General features: G+C 41.3%; 1 protein-coding gene across 2 annotated transcripts in view; it reads left to right on the top strand.

Moving 5' to 3' along the window:
• SH3YL1 (SH3 and SYLF domain containing 1) overlaps positions 1–17,287 on the top strand; it is a 133,747-nt gene that overhangs the window by 53,974 nt on the left and 62,486 nt on the right. The gene's annotated exons all lie outside the window — the stretch shown is intronic.

Genomic DNA, 17,287 nt, shown 5'->3' with positions numbered 1-17,287 from the left:
TGCAGCGTTTCTGCAGCAGATTTTTCTGCACCATGTGCACAGCTTTTTTCTTTTCACATTGATTTACATTGTACTGCGCAGAAACTGCGCAGAAACTGCGCAGAAACTGCGCAGAAACTGCATAGAAACTGCACAGAAACTGCATCAAATCTGCAGATGCAGATTTAGTGCAGAAAATTCTGCACCACATTTCCTACGTGTGCACATAGCCAAACAGTAGTAACCCCCCATAAGTGACCCCGTTTTGGAAACTAGACCCCCCCCCAAGGAACTTATCTAGATGTGTGGTGAGAACTTTGAATGCCCAAGTGCTTCACAGAAGTTTATAATGCAGAGTCATGAAAATAAAAAATATATTTTTTTTTTCCCACAAAAAAGATTTTGTAGCTCCCAAGTTTTAAAACTAAGTACAATATAGGCTTAAAAGTTTAAACTTTTTTTTTTCTTGTTCTTAACGTTTCGGTGTATCTTGCACACAAATTTGGCTCCGAACGCTGACACCCAAGTGTTTATATTGCTAATTCTGATATAACCACGATCGGAAATACACTGTGTGCAGAATTATTAGGCAAGTTGTATTTTGATCACATGATACTTTTTATACATGTTGTCCTACTCAAAGCTGTTCTGGCTTGAGAGCCAACTACCAATGAAGTAAATCAGGTGATGTGCATCTCTGTAATGAGGAGGGGTGTTGTCTAATGACATCAAAACCCTATATAAGGTGTGCATAATTATTAGGCAACCTCCTTCCCTTTGGCAAAATGGGTCAGAAGAGAGATTTGACGGGCTCTGAAAAGTCCAAAATTGTGAGCTGTCTTGCAGAGGGATGCAGCAGTCTTGAAATTGCCAAACCTTTGAAGCGTGATCACCGAACAATCAAGCATTTTATGGCAAATAGCCAACAGGGTCGCAAGAAGTGTGTTGGGCAAAAAAGGCGCAAAATAACTGCCCATGAATTGAGGAAAATCAAGCGTGAAGCTGCCAAGATGCCATTTGCCACCAGTTTTGCCATATTTCAGAGCTGCAATGTTACTGGAGTAGGGAAAAGCACAAGGTGTGCGATACTCCGGGACATGGCCAAGGTAAGGAAGGCTGAAAAAACGACCATCTTTGAACAAGAAACATAAGATAAAACTTCAAGACTGGGCCAAGAAATATCTTAAGACTGACTTTTCAAAGGTTTTATTGACTGATGAAATGAGAGTGACTCTTGATGGGCCAGAGGCTGGATCAGTAAAGGGCAGAGAGCTCCACTCCGACTCAGACACCGGCAAGGTGGAGGTGGGGTACTGGTATGGGCTGGTATCATCAAAGATGAACTTGTGGGACCTTTTCGGGTTGAGGATGGAGTGAAGCTCAACTCCCAGACCTACTGCCAGTTTCTGGAAGACAATTTCTTCAAGCAGTGGTACAGGAAGAAGTCGGTATCGTTCAAGAAAAAACATGATTTTTATGCAGGACAATGCTCCATCACATGCCTCCAACTACTCCACAGCATGGCTGGCCAGTAAAGGTCTCAAAGAAGAAAAAATAATGACATGGCCCCCTTGTTCACCTGATCTGATTCCCATAGAGGACCTGTGGGAAAACAGTCCACCTCTCGGAGCAGTGTCTGGGAGGCTGTGGTGGCTGCTGTTGGTCGTAAACAGATCAAGCAACTGACAGAATCTATGGATGGAAGGCTGCTGAGTGTCATCATAAAGAAAGGTGGATATATTGGTCACTCATTTTTGGGGGTTTTGTTTTTGCATGTCAGAAATGGCCATTTCTAAATTTTGTGCAGTTATATTGGTTTACCTGGTTAAAATAAACAAGTGAGATGGGAATATATTTGGTTTTTATTAAGTTGCCTAATAATTCTGCACAGTAATAGTTACCTGCACAAACAGATATCCTCCTAAGATAGCCAAATCTAAAAAAAAACCCACTCCAACTTCCACAAATATTGGGCTTTGATATTTGAGTTTTTTGGGTTGATTGAGAACATAGTTGTTGATCAATAATAAAAATAATCCTCTAAAATACAACTTGCCTAATAATTCTGCACACGGTATATAATGGTCTAGAGGAAAAAGGAAGCTTGTGTTCCCCGCTCTGGGACTCGCTGTACTTTTTACTCTAAATGATGGCAGACTGTCCTTTAGCATTGGATGAATCTCTGCCCTTTACGTCACCTATGTGGTAATGACAAGGCATCAGACATAGTGAAATAATGGAATATAATGATACAACCATCTATTATCCTAAGTTACACTTGGTTAAGAATAAGGGCAAAGCCCAAGCACTGAATAGTGGGCGCTGACGCTGGTCTGAAGCCGGAGGCACGGCTATCATTTATTGTTAAAGGGAATCTGGCAGCAGGTTTTGCTATGTAATCTGAAGACCGCATGCTGTAGGGGTTAAAACACGAATTTCATCAATGCTTCTCTTATCAAGCTCTGTGGTTTTGTTTGTTTTCAATGATTGTTTTAGCACCAGGAGCTTATACATTCTTTGATACTGCATCATGTGCCTCCTGGTCTGACACTCCCCCTCCTGTGATAGGCAGCTCACTGTGTATGGACTTTGTACATACAGAGCCTGGTGGGGGCGGAGTTAGCTTCCTCAGCTCTGCTGTATAGAAAATCTAAAAGCTCTGATTGTGTGAGAACGGCTGCATCCAGTAATCTCTAAGTGATACATCATTGGATTCATCTTTTCTTTGCCTACATCATGCTCCTCTCAGCTGATAGCAAAAACCAGCTGAAAGATTCCCTTTAAGTTCAATGTTGTTCAACACTGTTCTATTTTAAAGGGAATCTTTTTTTAACAAGTTATTGCTACTCCATCTGAGAGCAGTATAATACAGGAGCAGAGACTGATTCCAGTAATGTGTCATTTAGTGGGCTGCTTGCTGTGATTTGATGAAATCACAGTTTTATCTGCTCCAGATCTACCAGTTCTCTGAATGCTGAGCACTGTATAACCCTGTCCACACCATTGTTTGGCAACTTTCTGTGCACACTGTTAATAGGCAGAAAGCTGCTGATCATTAGTGGAAGCAGGATTATGCAGAGATTATGAATATAGAGGACTACCTGAAGCTTTCCTAGTCCTCTAGTGATAAAACCATGGTTTTATCAGCAGAAGATTATCAAGGCTACAGCAAGCAGCCCAGTGACACCGCTGGAATAAGGATCCATCTGTCTCTACATTATGCTGGTCTCAGATTAGGTGGTAAAAAGCTGATGGCAGCTTCGCTTTTAAGTGTTTGTCAATCTTAAACTAAATGAATGAATAAACAACTACTTTCGTACGAAATAACATGTTGGTAACAACCCATCCAATCCACACAAGCAAGGAAAATCAAAGCATAGATGTCCATAAATTATTTATAATAATGACACAGGAAAAAAGTAATATCAGCTGGTTCAATTTATGGCCTACAAAAAGGTGTCTCATTGCCAAAGTGCCGCACAAGAAGCATCTCATGATGGGTAAAACCATTGAGCTGCCACAAGACCTTTGCAACCTTATTGTTGCTATAAATACTGATGGCATTGGTTACATAAGAATTTCTAAACAACTTAAGGTTCCAGTGAGAATTGTTGGGGCCATAATCCGGAGGTGAAAAGAACCTAATTTCCCCATAAACTGGCCACGGCAAGGTGCTCTCTGCAAGATTTCAGACAAACGAGTGAAAAGAATGTTCAGAATAGTTTCCAAGAGCCACGGACAACCAGTGGAGAGCTTTAGAAAACTTCTAATCAGCAAGTACAATTGTTTCAAAGAAAACCTCAATGGCCGCTCAACCTCCATGGCCTGTATGCACGCTCACTACACAAGACTCCTTTGATGAATAAAAAGCATGTTCAAGCTCATTTTAAAGTTTGCTCAACAACCTTTAGACATGCTTATAAAATACTGGGAGCATATAGTCAGGTCAGATAAGTCCAAGATTGAAGTCTTTGGATGCTATAATACACACCATGTTTGGAGGCCAAAAGGCACTGTATATCGCCCCCCTAAAAAAACACCATACCAACAGTGAAGTTTAAAGGTGGGAACATCATGGTGTGGAGCTGTTTTTCCGACACTGGCAAACTTCATTTAATTGAATTAAGGCTGGGTGGACAAATGTACCGAGACATTCTTGAAGAAAATCTGCTGCCATCTACCAGAATGATGAAGATGAAATGAAGGTGGACCTTTCAGCAAGGCAATGATCCCAAACACACAGGCAAGGAAACTCTCTCAATTTGTTTAGGAGAAAGAAAAATGAAGCTGCCCAGCCAGCCAATCACCGGAATCCGGTAGAAAATGTATGGAAGGAACTAAAGCTGAGTTCATAGAAGGATTAATGGGACCTTCAGAATTTGAAGAATGTTTGTGGAAGAATGGGCCAAAATCACACCTGAGCAATGTATGTGATCAATACTTTTTTTTTTTTTGTTTTTCCTTGTCATTTCTCGTTATTATACTTAACTTAATTTATGGACATCTGTGGTGATTTCTTTTCCTGTGTAGATTGGATAGATTGTTATCAACATTTGGTCAGAATTTCATGACGAGCACCTTTTTAGAAATGTATTTACTTAGAAAATTGGTGATATGTTTAAATACTTATTTCACCTTCTGGAAAAGGAAGGGGACACGTTTTAGATGCTTTCTAACTTGAATACATGGTTTGAGATATTTTTTTTGTTTTTTTTCAAGCATATGTTTCCAAAATGTAGTGTTTATAGTTTGGCGTCTACATATGCAGTGCATCACTGTACATAGTAACCTGCAAATTAACAGAGACCCTTTATTGCTACTCTACTGAATCTTCTTTAAAGCTGATATATTCCCAGATGAAAGTTGAACTTTGATTTGGCCACAGAGCAGCTTAGATAAGGGGTACAGATCCGAGCCATCAGACCAGCTCACTGATGGATTCTCTGTGAAATCATTGCGCAGCCTGTGATACAGAGAAGCAGTAGACGCCATGGTGTCCATACATGTGCCCAGTGCCGCCGCCTCCTGCTTGACTGACAGTCGCTATGCTGTGACTTCAGATGAAAGCCATAAATTAGGATGCGGCACTGAGCGGAGAATAGAGCTGGAGTGACAGAGGCTTCAGATCTACAGAGAGTTCTTTGGCCTCATTTACAGCCTGAACGCTGTATTTTTGCAGTAAGAGGAACGAATTGTCCATGTAAAAGTATTGCTGGATATGTTGATGAAAGATCTACACGTACATTTAAATAGTTTAGGAGTGGATTCCTGCTCTGATTCCCTATCAATATATAAAGTGTTAGTGAAAAATAAGGAAAAATGCACCGCAGCCAAAAAAATAGTAAAGTAATTAGCGTAATTGCACAGGGCCAGACAGCAATCCGTGAGCATTTTAATATATGCACTGCACACATAATATCTAGGACGAGGTGGTAAAATAAATTAGAGTGCTACTTTAACGAGAATTTATCACCAGGTTTTTGACACCTAATTTGATGATCTGCTGATTAATACAGTGATTTTATCACTAGAGGACAAGTAAACCTGCTGCCAGGTAGTCCTCCATATTCATGAGCACCCACCACTGATTAGCAGCTTCATGTGTACACTGTGCATAGGCAGACAGTTGCCTGTGGTGTTATACATAGCTCACAGAACTGCAAGATCTGCAGCAGATAACACGGCGATTTTTATCAAAACGGCAGCAAGCAGCCCAGTAAGTGACACATCGCTGGAATCAGGGTCATTTTGCTGCTCTCAAATGGGATAGCAAAAACCCAGTGTGACAGATTCCTTTTAAACAATATTGAAAGCTGCAGTCTGCTAATCCAGGGTGCACCCTTGTAACGCATGTTCATTCTGACCGCATACAACAGATGCAGGGATTTTACTCTTCCTCCTTTCCTAGTAACAATGTTTCTAAATTTACTCTGCATTTCTGAAAGTGCAAAATAATGAAAATGTGTCTGTATTAGAGTTAGTTGATCTTGTGATACCCATCTCACGAGCCCCTAATCGATTAATCAACCCCCTCTTGGATTTCCATTAAAGTAAATCAGTGGGCATGTTCAGCAGACAGGCTTCTGGCTGAGTAACTACCCCAGACATCTGCCGGTGAACGCAACGCTTCCCATCTCCATGAGTAACAGTGGACTGTCACATCCGAGCAATGTCCTCAGACCGTCATCTGTCACGTTATGGTGCGATATAATATCTCTCCAATATTGGCATCCTACTGGTCCTCTCATTTCCCACTGGTCTCTGCTTACTCATTTAGGAGCTAGTTGAGGAAAAAGCATTGATCATTCACATTACAGAAAAATCTATATCTGAAAAGACAAAAGCAGAAATGCAGTGAAAGTTTAGTACCGTGTGTTTATACACACGTGGTCAAAATTGTTGGTACCCCTCGTTTAATGGCAGAAAAGCCCACAATGGTCACAGAAATAACCCGAATCTGACAAAAGTAATAATAAATAAAAGATCTCTGAAAATGAACAAATGAAAGTCAGACTTTGCTTTTCAGCCATGCTTCCATAGAATTGGAAAAAGAAAAAAAATCATAAAATAAACCTGGACAGAAATGATGGTATCCCTGAAAATAATGTGACAAAAGGGACATGTTAAATCGCGGTGTGTCCACTAACGATCATCACAGGTGTCTACAATCTTGGAATCAGTGAGTGACCTGTATATAGAGCTACAGATACTCTCTGTGCTGTTTGGTGACATGGTGTGTATCACACTCAACATGGACCAGAGGAAGCAAAGGAAAGAGTTGTCTCAGGAGATTAGAAAGAAAATTATAGACAAACATGTTAAAAGGTAAAAGTTATAATACCATCTCCAAGCAACGTGATGTTCCTGTGACTATAGTTGCACATATTATTCAGAAATTTAAGATCCATGGGACTGTAGCCAACCTCCCTGGACGTGGCCACAGGAGGAAAATTGATGACAAATCAAAGAGACGGATAATACGAATGGTAACAAAAGAGCCCAGAAAAACTTCTAAGCAGATTAAAGGTGAACTTCAAGCTCAAGGCACATCAGTGTCTGATCGCACCATCCGTGGTTGTATGAGCCAAAGTGGACTTCATGGGAGGCGACCAAGGAGGACACCAATGTTGGGGGAAAAAAAAATCATAAAAAAGCCAGACTGGAATTTGCCAAACTACATGTTGACAAGAAACAAAGCTCCTGGGAGACTGTCCTATGGACAGATGAGACAAAAATGGAACTTTTTGGCAAGGCACATCAGCTCTATGTTCATAGATGGAGAAATGAAGCATATCAAGAAAAGAACACTGTTCCTACTGTGAAACATGGAGGAGGCTCTGTTATGTTCTGAGGCTGCTTTGCTGCATCTGGCACAGGGTGTCCAGAATCTGTGCAGGGTACAATGAAATCTCAAGACTATCAAGGGATTCTAGAGAGAAATGTGCTGCCCAGTGTCAGAAAGCTTGGTCTCCGTCACAGGTCATGGGTCTTTAAACAGGATAATGACCCAAAACACCCAGCTAAAAATACCCAAGAATGGCTAAGAGGAAAACACTGGACTATTATGAAGTGGCTTTCTATGAGCCCTATGAGTCTTATTGAGCATCTTTGGAAAGAGCTGAGACATGCTGTCTGGAAAAGGCAGCCTTCAAACACAAGACAACTGGAGCAGTTTGCTCTTGAGGAGTGGGCCGAAATACCTGTCGAGAGGTGCAGAAGTCTCACTGACAGTTACAGGAATCGTTGGATTGCAGTGATTGCCTCAAAAGGTTGTGTAACAAAATATTAAGTTAAGGGTACCATCATTTCCGTCCAGGCCTATTATATATGAATCTGACAAAAGTAATAATATATATAAGATCTATGAAAATGAACAAATGTAAGTCGGACATTGCTTTTCAACCATGCTTCCATCGAATAAAATAAAAATTTTTTTTTAAAAATTATATATATATATATATATATATATATATATATATATATATATATATATATATATATATATATATATATATATATATATATATATTTTTTTTAATGTACCGTATATACTCGAGTATAAGCCGAGATTTTCAGCCCAAATTTTTGGGCTGAAAATGCCCCTCTCGGCTTATACTCGAGTCACGGTCGGCGGGTGAGGGCGCTGAGGCATACTTACCTAGTCCCAGCGATCCTGGCGCTCCCCCTGCCGTCCCACGGTCTTCGGTGCTGCAGTTCTTCCTCTATCAGTGGTCACGTGGGACCGCTCATTAGAGAAATGAATAGGCGGCTCCACCTCCCATAGGGGTGGAGCCGCCTATTCATTTCTCTAATCAGCGGTAACGGTGACCGCTGATAGAGGAAGAAGCTGCGGCACCGAAGACAGCTGTCCGGGGTATAGTGTGCGCGGTGCCCTCTGCCTGATCAGTCAGAGCGGAGACGCCGGGACGAGACGCCGGAACGAGACGCCGGGAGCTGCAATCAAGAGAGGTGAGTATGTGGTTTTTTTGTTTTGTTTTTTTTTACAGCAGCAGCAGCGACAATGGCAGAGCTTTCTATGGGGCAATATGAACGGTGCAAGAGCATTATATGGGGCAGAGCTTTCTATGGGGCAATATGAACGGTGCAAGGGCACTATATGGGGCAGAGCTTTCTATGGGGCAATATGAACGGTGCAGAGCACTATATGGCAGAGCTATGGGGAAATATGAACGGTGCAGAGCACTATATGGCACAGCTATGGGGCAATAATGAACGGTGCAGAGCACTATATGGCACAGCTATGGGGCAATATGAACGGTGCAGAGCACTATATGGCAGAGCTGTGGGGAAATATGAACGGTGCACAGCACTATATGGCACAGCTATGGGGAAATATGAACGGTGCAGAGCACTATATGGCACAGCTATGGGGCAATATGAACGGTGCAGAGCACTATATGGCAGAGCTGTGGGGAAATATGAACGGTGCACAGCACTATATGGCACAGCTATGGGGAAATATGAACGGTGCAGAGCACTATATGGCACAGCTATGGGGAAATAATGATCTATTTTTATTTTTGAAATTCACCGGTAAATGCTGCATTTCCACCCTAGGCTTATACTCGAGTCAATAAGTTTTCCCAGTTTTTTGTGGCAAAATTAGGGGGGTCGGCTTATACTCGAGTATATACGGTATATATATTATTTCCCCTTGAGAAAGCGGCGTGGCAGAGCCGCGAAACGCGCGTCGGGGGGTCTTTTCTCCGGCTGTGTCCCTCTGCACCCCTCTGCTGATAAGCCCACCTTTTATTATGGATATAATGCCCTAGATAGACGTGCACTTTACTCATGTGCTTAGATATGTGATAGGCATACCGGATCTATCTCTTTACTTTGGGCATACCTGTTCTTACATCTTATATGGGGAGCACATTGTGTTTTTCCTCCTCTCCTTTGGGGTATTTTTTGCAGTACTATTGGGGTACATTGGAGTGGCAGCTCCTCTTCTGTTTTGTATTGGAACCTATGTAATATGACGCACTGCTGATTGAAATTTTTTAATCTTTGTATGTACATTAATAAAGATTTGTTTGTATATTATTCTATGGTATGCTCCTTATTCTCCTCCTGTTTGAAACCGTAAGTGGTGCTAAAGAAAACCAGCTGGAGGGTTACACATGGCTGTACTTAAAAAGAGCATGGTAGAGAGGCCAAGACGTCCAGAAGATCATTGATCTATGAACAACTGCATCTGAAAATAGTGAAACAATTGCAGAAACCTAAAATTAAAAGACTTTGGATACAGCACCATGTAGAATACATATCAAAAGATTCAGCTATTCTGGAGAAATCCATGTGCACAAGGTACCAAGCCCACAGTCAGTACCGGATGCTCCTGGTCTATGGGCCCTTAGACGCCCCTGTGGTAACAGGCATGATTCACTCCTAAACATCACTGCATGGGCTCAGAGATACTTCCAAAAATCATGGTGTGAACGCAGTTCACCGTGCAATCCACCTGTGCATGTGAAGGCTTGTTGTCTCTTCTGGACTAAAGCTCATTTATAATGGACTGAAGCAAACTGGAAAATTGTTCACACATACACCGTTCACCAACAAAAAACATTTGCCACATTATGACGCAAAAAAATCCGGCAAAGAGCCCAGACTGTGGAGTAGCAAGAATCCTACATCTGACAAGAATGGGACAACGTTCCTCTCCCAAAACTCCAGTAATTGTCTCCTCACTATCGAGACGTTTACAGACATGAGGGGACGCTACATAATGTTAGACATGGCCTTGTCCCAACCTATCAACCTATTTGAGATGTGTTGCTGCCATCAATTTCTAAAGTAGACATTTTTCTATTTCATTTAAAAAAGAACTGTATTCTTCAGACTCTATGATGCACTTTTTTTTACCAAAAATTTGGGCAGGAAACGGGGTTGCATCTTATAGTCCGAATGTAGCTTACTTGGGAGGGCGGCGGTGGAGCAGGGTCGCTGCTGCGGGAAGGCGGTGGCAGGAGTGGGGCTTTGCTGTGGGCCTGGGCTGAGAGGAGGGGTGCCCTGGCTGTGCGGGCCTGTGATGGCTGTGAGGAGTGGCTCTCTGACCATTGATTTCATGGTGGTGGGCTTCAGAAAAATGGCTGCCAGAGGTGGCGCATGCGCAGATTTAGATCTCAACTCAATGTTTTCTGCATGTTATACAGTGTCTCAACTGTTGAGGAATTGGGGTTATATATGCCAGAGGCAGTCAGCACTCATACTGCGCAGGAACCAGTACCAGGCTCTCACGCAGGAGAACGACAAAGAAATACATCATAAGACTTTGCCCACAAAGAACAACCTTGGACGCCCTCCGAGTCCTCCTGGATGGAGAAAGAAAAATGTTGTGAAGAAACGGAGAGTTGGCCTCATGGGTGATTCCCTGTTAAGAGGAACAGAGGCCGCTATCTGCAGACCAGATATAACTTCAAGAGAAATGTGCTGTCTTCCCGGTGCAAAAGAAATGTGCTGTCTTCCCGGTGCAAAAAGTAAAGATGTGTCTGACAGGATATCAGGACTCTTCAGACCTACAGATGACCAACCATTCCTGCTAATACATGTGGGGACAAATGACACCGCAAGAAACGACCTGGAAACCATCTGCAGTGACTTTGAAAACTTAGGTAAGAAAGTGAAAGAACTGGGAGCGCAGGTGGTCTTCTCTTCCATTCTCCCAGTGGATGGCCATGGAAAAAGGAGGTGGAATAAGATTCTGCAGGTGAACAACTGGCTACGTCGATGGTGCCATCAGCAAGGATTTGGATTTCTGGATCATGGAGTGAATTACCTACACGATGGACGGCTTGCTAGAGATGGGGTGCACCTTACGAAGACTGGAAAACATGTATTTGGAAGTTTATTTTGCTGCGCCCATCAGGAGAGCTCTAAACTAGAACAATGTGGGAAGGGAAGCAAAAGGCCAGAAAAAGCCATACACCTGACAAATACTATTGAGAACTCTGCTATTAAAAGTGGAAGGGAAGAACAAAGACAAAAAAAAAATCAAAATAATAAAAATATTGGAGAAAGAGAAACCAATCACAAACTAAAATGTTTCTATATGAATGCACAAAGCTTGGGCAACAAACAAGGAGAATTGGAACTACTAATGCAGGAAAAGAAATATGATGTAATTGGAATCAGAGAAACTTGGTGGGATGATACACATGATTTGGAATACAAAGCTAGAAGGATTACAACTTATTTGCAGGAAACAGACTTGATAAATGTTAGAAAAGCATATATCTGCACAGAGATGGACTGGGAATTTTGTGGAAACTGTTTGGGTAAGCATACAAGGAGAGAACAGTAAGGACACCATTGTAAGCATTTACTACAGGCCGCCTGTGCAAGCTGAAGATATGGATGAACTCTTTATGCATCAAATGGCCAAGTTTTCAAAAAAATAACAGTGGTTATGGGAGATTTCCACTATCCAGACATTTGTTAGGAATCTCTCTTAAGCAAAACTAACGGGTCAAGCAAATTCTTATCCTCTCTTGCTGACAATTTTATCTTCCAAAAGGTAGGGGAGAAAACAAGGGGATCTGCTACCTTGGATCTAATCCTCATAAACTGTGAGGAAATGGTTGAGGCGGTAAGAGTGGCTGGGACCCTAGAAGGTAGCAACCATGCTAGTTTAGAATTTTGGATAACTTGAGGAGGAAGACCTGTGAAGACTCAGACTTCAAAGTTAGATTTCAGAGAGGCAGATTTTAAGGGACTCAGAAAGAGAATCGGAGGGATTCAATGGCTGGATATCCTTAAGGACAAAAAAGTTCAGGAAGAATGAGAAATATTGAAAATTTGATTCTTAAAGCACAATCGTTAACCATTCCAAAAAGAGGGAAGAATAGGAAGCATTTAAGGAAACCAGGATGGATGAACACAGAACTTAAACACATGCTAAAAAGGAAGAAAGAGAGAAATATTTTTCAAATGGAAAGAAGGAGGCATATCTAAAGAAGAATATAATGCTGTCTGCAGAACCTGCAGGGCACGAATCAGATTAACCAAAGCTGACAATGAAAATGATGAAATGGTAAGAAAGGATGTTGAGAGACAAACTTTTAAATTCCTATTTTGCATCTGTTTTCTCTCAGAAAGGAAATGTAACATCAACTGATTTTCACTGTCCTATTAAGGGAATAGAATAATCTTTATTTTTATATAGTGCTAACATATTCCGCAGCGCTTTACAGTTTGCACACATTGTCATCTCTGTCCCCGATGGGGCTCACCATCTAAATTCCCTATCAGTAGGTCTTTGGAATGTGGGAGGAAACCGTAGTACCCGGAGGAAACCCACGCAAACACGGGGTGAACATACAAACTCCTTGCAGATGTTGTCCAAGGTGGGATTAGAACACAGCCACCATGCTGCCTAGAATTCATGATATTTATAAACCGAAAGATAGTGAGGAAACACTTTGCTAACATAAATGAATTCAAGTCTCCAGGTGCAGCTGAATTACACCCCAGAGTACTAAAGGAGATAGCAGAAGAAATTTTTGAACCACTCTCCATAATCTTTGATAATTCTTGGAGAACAGGAGAAGTCCCAGAAGACTGGAGAAGAGCAAATGTTGTTCCAATCTTCAAAAAGGGGGAGAAGGTGGACCCAAAGAACTATAGGCCGGTGAGTCTCACGTCTATACCAGGAAAGAGCTTTGAAAAAATGATTAAACCTCATGTATGTAAGTACCTGGATAAGAATGAAGTGATTAACCAGAGTCGGCATGGGTTTGTAACTAATAAGTCAAGTCAGACTAACTTAATTTCCTTCTATGACCGAATCACTGACTGAGTGGATCAGGAAAATGCTGTAGATATAGTATATCTTGACTTCAGCAAAGCATTTGATAAAGTATCTTACACAATCCGTATTGAAAAAAATGACGAAGTATGGAATAGACAAGGCAAATGTTAGTGGATTCATAACTGGCTTAGTGATTGGACCCAAAGAGTGGTCATAAATGGCTGCACATCCAGTTGGAAGAATCTCTCAAGTGGGGTACCACAGGGCTGTGTCCTGGGCCCTGTATTGTTCAACATCTTTATCAATGATTTTAGATGAAGGAATTAAGGATAAACTGATTAAATTTGCTGATGACCCAAAGCTAGGAGGGATAGCTAATACTAGAGAAAAGAGAGAGGATTCAAATATATAAATAAACTGGAGCAATGGGCAGCAACTAACAGAATGGTTTTTAACAGGGAAAATGCAAAGTACTACATCTGGGCATAAAAATGAAAAAAAGCGTATACAGAATGGGAGGAATAGGGCTAAGCACCAGCACATGTGAAAAAGACTTGGGTATACTAATAGATCATAAACTGAACATGAATCAACCGTGTGATGCAGCAGCAAAAAAGGCAAATGCAATTCTGGGATGTATTAACAGAAGCATAAACTCTAGATCACGTGAAGTCATTATTGCCCTCTACTCCTCTTTGGTCAGACCTCATCTGGAATACTGTGTCCAGTTTTGGGCATCACATTTTAAAAGACCTCAACAAACTGGAGCAAGTTCAGAGACGAGCGACCAGAATGGTGACCGGGCTGCAAACCATGTCCTATGAGGAACGGTTACAGGATTTGGGAATGTTTAGCTTGCAAAAAAGAAGACTGAGAGGAGACTTATTAGCTGTCTACAAATATCTCAAGGGCTGTTACATTGCAGAAGGATCATCTTTATTCTCATTTGCACAAGGAAAGACTAGAAGCAATGGGATGAAACTGAATGGGAGGAGACACAGATTAGATATTAGAAAAAACTTTTTGACAGGGTGATCAATGAGTGGAACAGGCTGCCACAAGAGGTGGTGAATTCTCCTTCAATGGAAGTCTTCAAACAGAGGCTGGACAGACATCTGTCTGGGATGATTTGGTGAATCCTGCTTTGAGCAGGGGGTTGGACCAGATGACCCAGGAGGTCCATTCCAACTCTTAACATTCTATGAGTTTCTTTCCATGTTGAATTTTTGAGCCAATGTCAAAAGCAGAATTTAAAGTGAATATAAAATTGTAATGTACATGTCTTACATTAATTTTTAGGACATGTACGACTAATGTTGGGTCTGGTCACCAAACATTTCTTTAGTATAAAGGAAAATCTGTAGACTGGATCAAAGATTGGGCATGTGGAAATGCAACATGTCTGTGCCAGGGGGCTCAATGCAGATTAGGTAGTGGACATTCTGGTATACACATTAGAGAATTGACAACCATCAACAATTTATTCAAGTTCTTCCCTGGATTCCTAGTGATATCACTAAATTGGTGTACTCATCACATTTATATTATCCATAGTACACCGGAGAAATGGGAACATAGAAATATTTAGCAGCTGATCTCCATCCCTGTGGATGTCATTTCAGTATCACTCTAAATCATAGATTTATCCAAAAATAACAGCAGAAAATGCCTTGTGTTTAGTTAGGTGTGAAGGGCTGACTGTGAATATAAGGAGTGTAAAGTGCCGAAGTTCAGAGCAAGTATCGAGTGATCGTAGATTATTTAATCTCTTGTTAGATTGACAGATTCTGCAATGCTGGCCCAGGGCCAGATTTTTTTTTTGTGCCTCTAATGAAAACTTCAAGTTATTCAAAATTCTAACCTGTAATAAGTTTTGCGTTTTTCAGCAATTACTGTACACCCTCCATTGGTGTTCACCAAGCTGCTTTGTAAGCAGAAGTACTGATGTTGATGAACTTTTTTATTAGCAATAAAATTAATAATGATGGACACTGATTGTGTCCGCAGAGGTCTGCAGCTCTCTAGTACAGCAAGTGGGAATGTTCAGATGACGCTCAGTACAATGTATAGAATAAGACAGATGGGAACATCTAGTTTTACTGTGCTAAGGAATACTAAGGTTTTACTTCTGATATTACATAAAATACAGCTTCTCAACCCTTCCCGTTATGTTTCATGTTTCTTCAACCCTGAATAGCTTGGTCCTCGTGCAGAGCCTGTACAACGGCAAGTAGTGTCCCTTAATATTCCCAAATTCGCTGCCATATGCATCTCGTGTTGCTGTATAAAGTATGGTGGGCTACAGTTATTCTCCCTTAAAACCTCTAAGATGCTGTATGCATCTTGTTACCTTTTAGGGCTTGTTCAGATGAGCATATTCTACATACATGGACTATCCGTGTGAGCCATGCTTTGCACGCGGAGCCATTATGAGCCGATTTTCCCACACGGACCAATGCTCTACATGGTGACCCTTGCAGTATGCACTATCCTGGTCTGTTTTACATGCATAGAAGGCGAGTACACAGAGTAACGGCTGCAATGTGCCAGAGTTTTTTTCCATTTGAATTTGGCTAAATGTCGTTTTCTACCCAAAATAGTATGTTGCCCACTTTCCCTAGTATGGGATAGCTTGCCGAGTGCTGAGGTTTCGAACTCTGGGATACCAAACAATCTCGAGAAGGGGGGCTGCTAGAAAAAGCTGAGCTATCCTCCACTTTCTGCTAGTCCTATAGGCAGTGAATGGAATGGAGGTCTAGCTTGCACTCCTCCTTTCAAGATGGGGCTCAGCAATGTCCAGTTTTCTGGATCTCTGGGGCCTAGCCATCAAATTATTAGCAATCGGTATCTACATCTGGGTGTCTTCTTTCATTAGGCATTCATGCCTGAAGATGATGCACATCAGATCGCCTGTTCTCTCTGCGCATGCCTCCGAATCCTGTTTTGTGGGGGGTTTGGATGTAAGCCCCAGCAACACCACTCAACAGGTGCCAAAACACAATAGGAAAGCACTCAAGTTATTGGCTATCTTACAGACTTAACTCTAGGAACTTCATCTTGAGCAGAGGGTGCTTATGCTTGACCTCCATTCATGGTTTACGAGACTACTGTAGAAAGTCGAGTACATCACTTTGCTTTGCACATCAATGAATGGAATGGAGGTCAAATATTTTAATATTTCAGTACGACACCATGCATCTGGAAAGTGAAGTGCTGTATTTTCACAAAGTTTAGTCTGACTTTAATTTATATAATCAAAAGCTATCAATAGTTGTAAGTTTTAAGGTTTTTTTTTTGCTAACTTTTTACCTTTGTCATTGAAAATGGACAGTAAAGAACGCTGTGAACCTTGGATACAATTTTTAAAATACTTTATTGATCGCAAACACAAGTGCAGATTATTCATCAATTAATGTGCTAGCCTCTGTGTTTTTCATGACTCAGACCTGTTCTGTTGTATGGTGGGTCTCCTTAGTATGGTTCCTTGAATAAAAATTGAAAACTCGATGCTACCATTCTCCTTGTCAAAGAGTTTGTCTCTACTTTCTGAAACTGTTCATTGATTGGACAATGTCACCGTGTAAGGACACACACCCTAACTGGTAACACCCAGTTGTCAATTTGTAAATTACTAGGAGGAACTGTACTACTCAGAGTTCTCTTATTACATGGAATATACAATTGTTTACATCAGACGTATATCCAGAGAGATGACCCACTTATCTTTATACACGTCGTTGCAATTGGACAGCCATTTTACGAAGTGTTATAAGCCTGATCCTTATTGGTCCAGTTTCCCCAGCCGAAGGGCTCTTGTTTTAGGAAATCATTTGGGGCCATTTATGAGCTTCCAGTGTAGTATTGTGACATCCTTTCACTAAAACAAGAAGCGAACACAGTAGGTCTTTGCTGGGTACCTCCATATATGCCGTATATAGATGTCCCATTTCTTAAAGGGAAACACTAGAAATCTATTTTGATTTAGAAAGTTAAGACTTGCTTTCACCAGACAATAAATTATCACCTATCCCTAGGACG

Source organism: Ranitomeya imitator, chromosome 5 (assembly GCF_032444005.1).
Source record: "Ranitomeya imitator isolate aRanImi1 chromosome 5, aRanImi1.pri, whole genome shotgun sequence".
Taxonomy (NCBI): domain Eukaryota; kingdom Metazoa; phylum Chordata; class Amphibia; order Anura; family Dendrobatidae; genus Ranitomeya; species Ranitomeya imitator.
The sequence above is the reverse complement of the archived record's forward strand: the minus strand, read 5'-3'. Positions and strand labels throughout refer to the sequence as shown.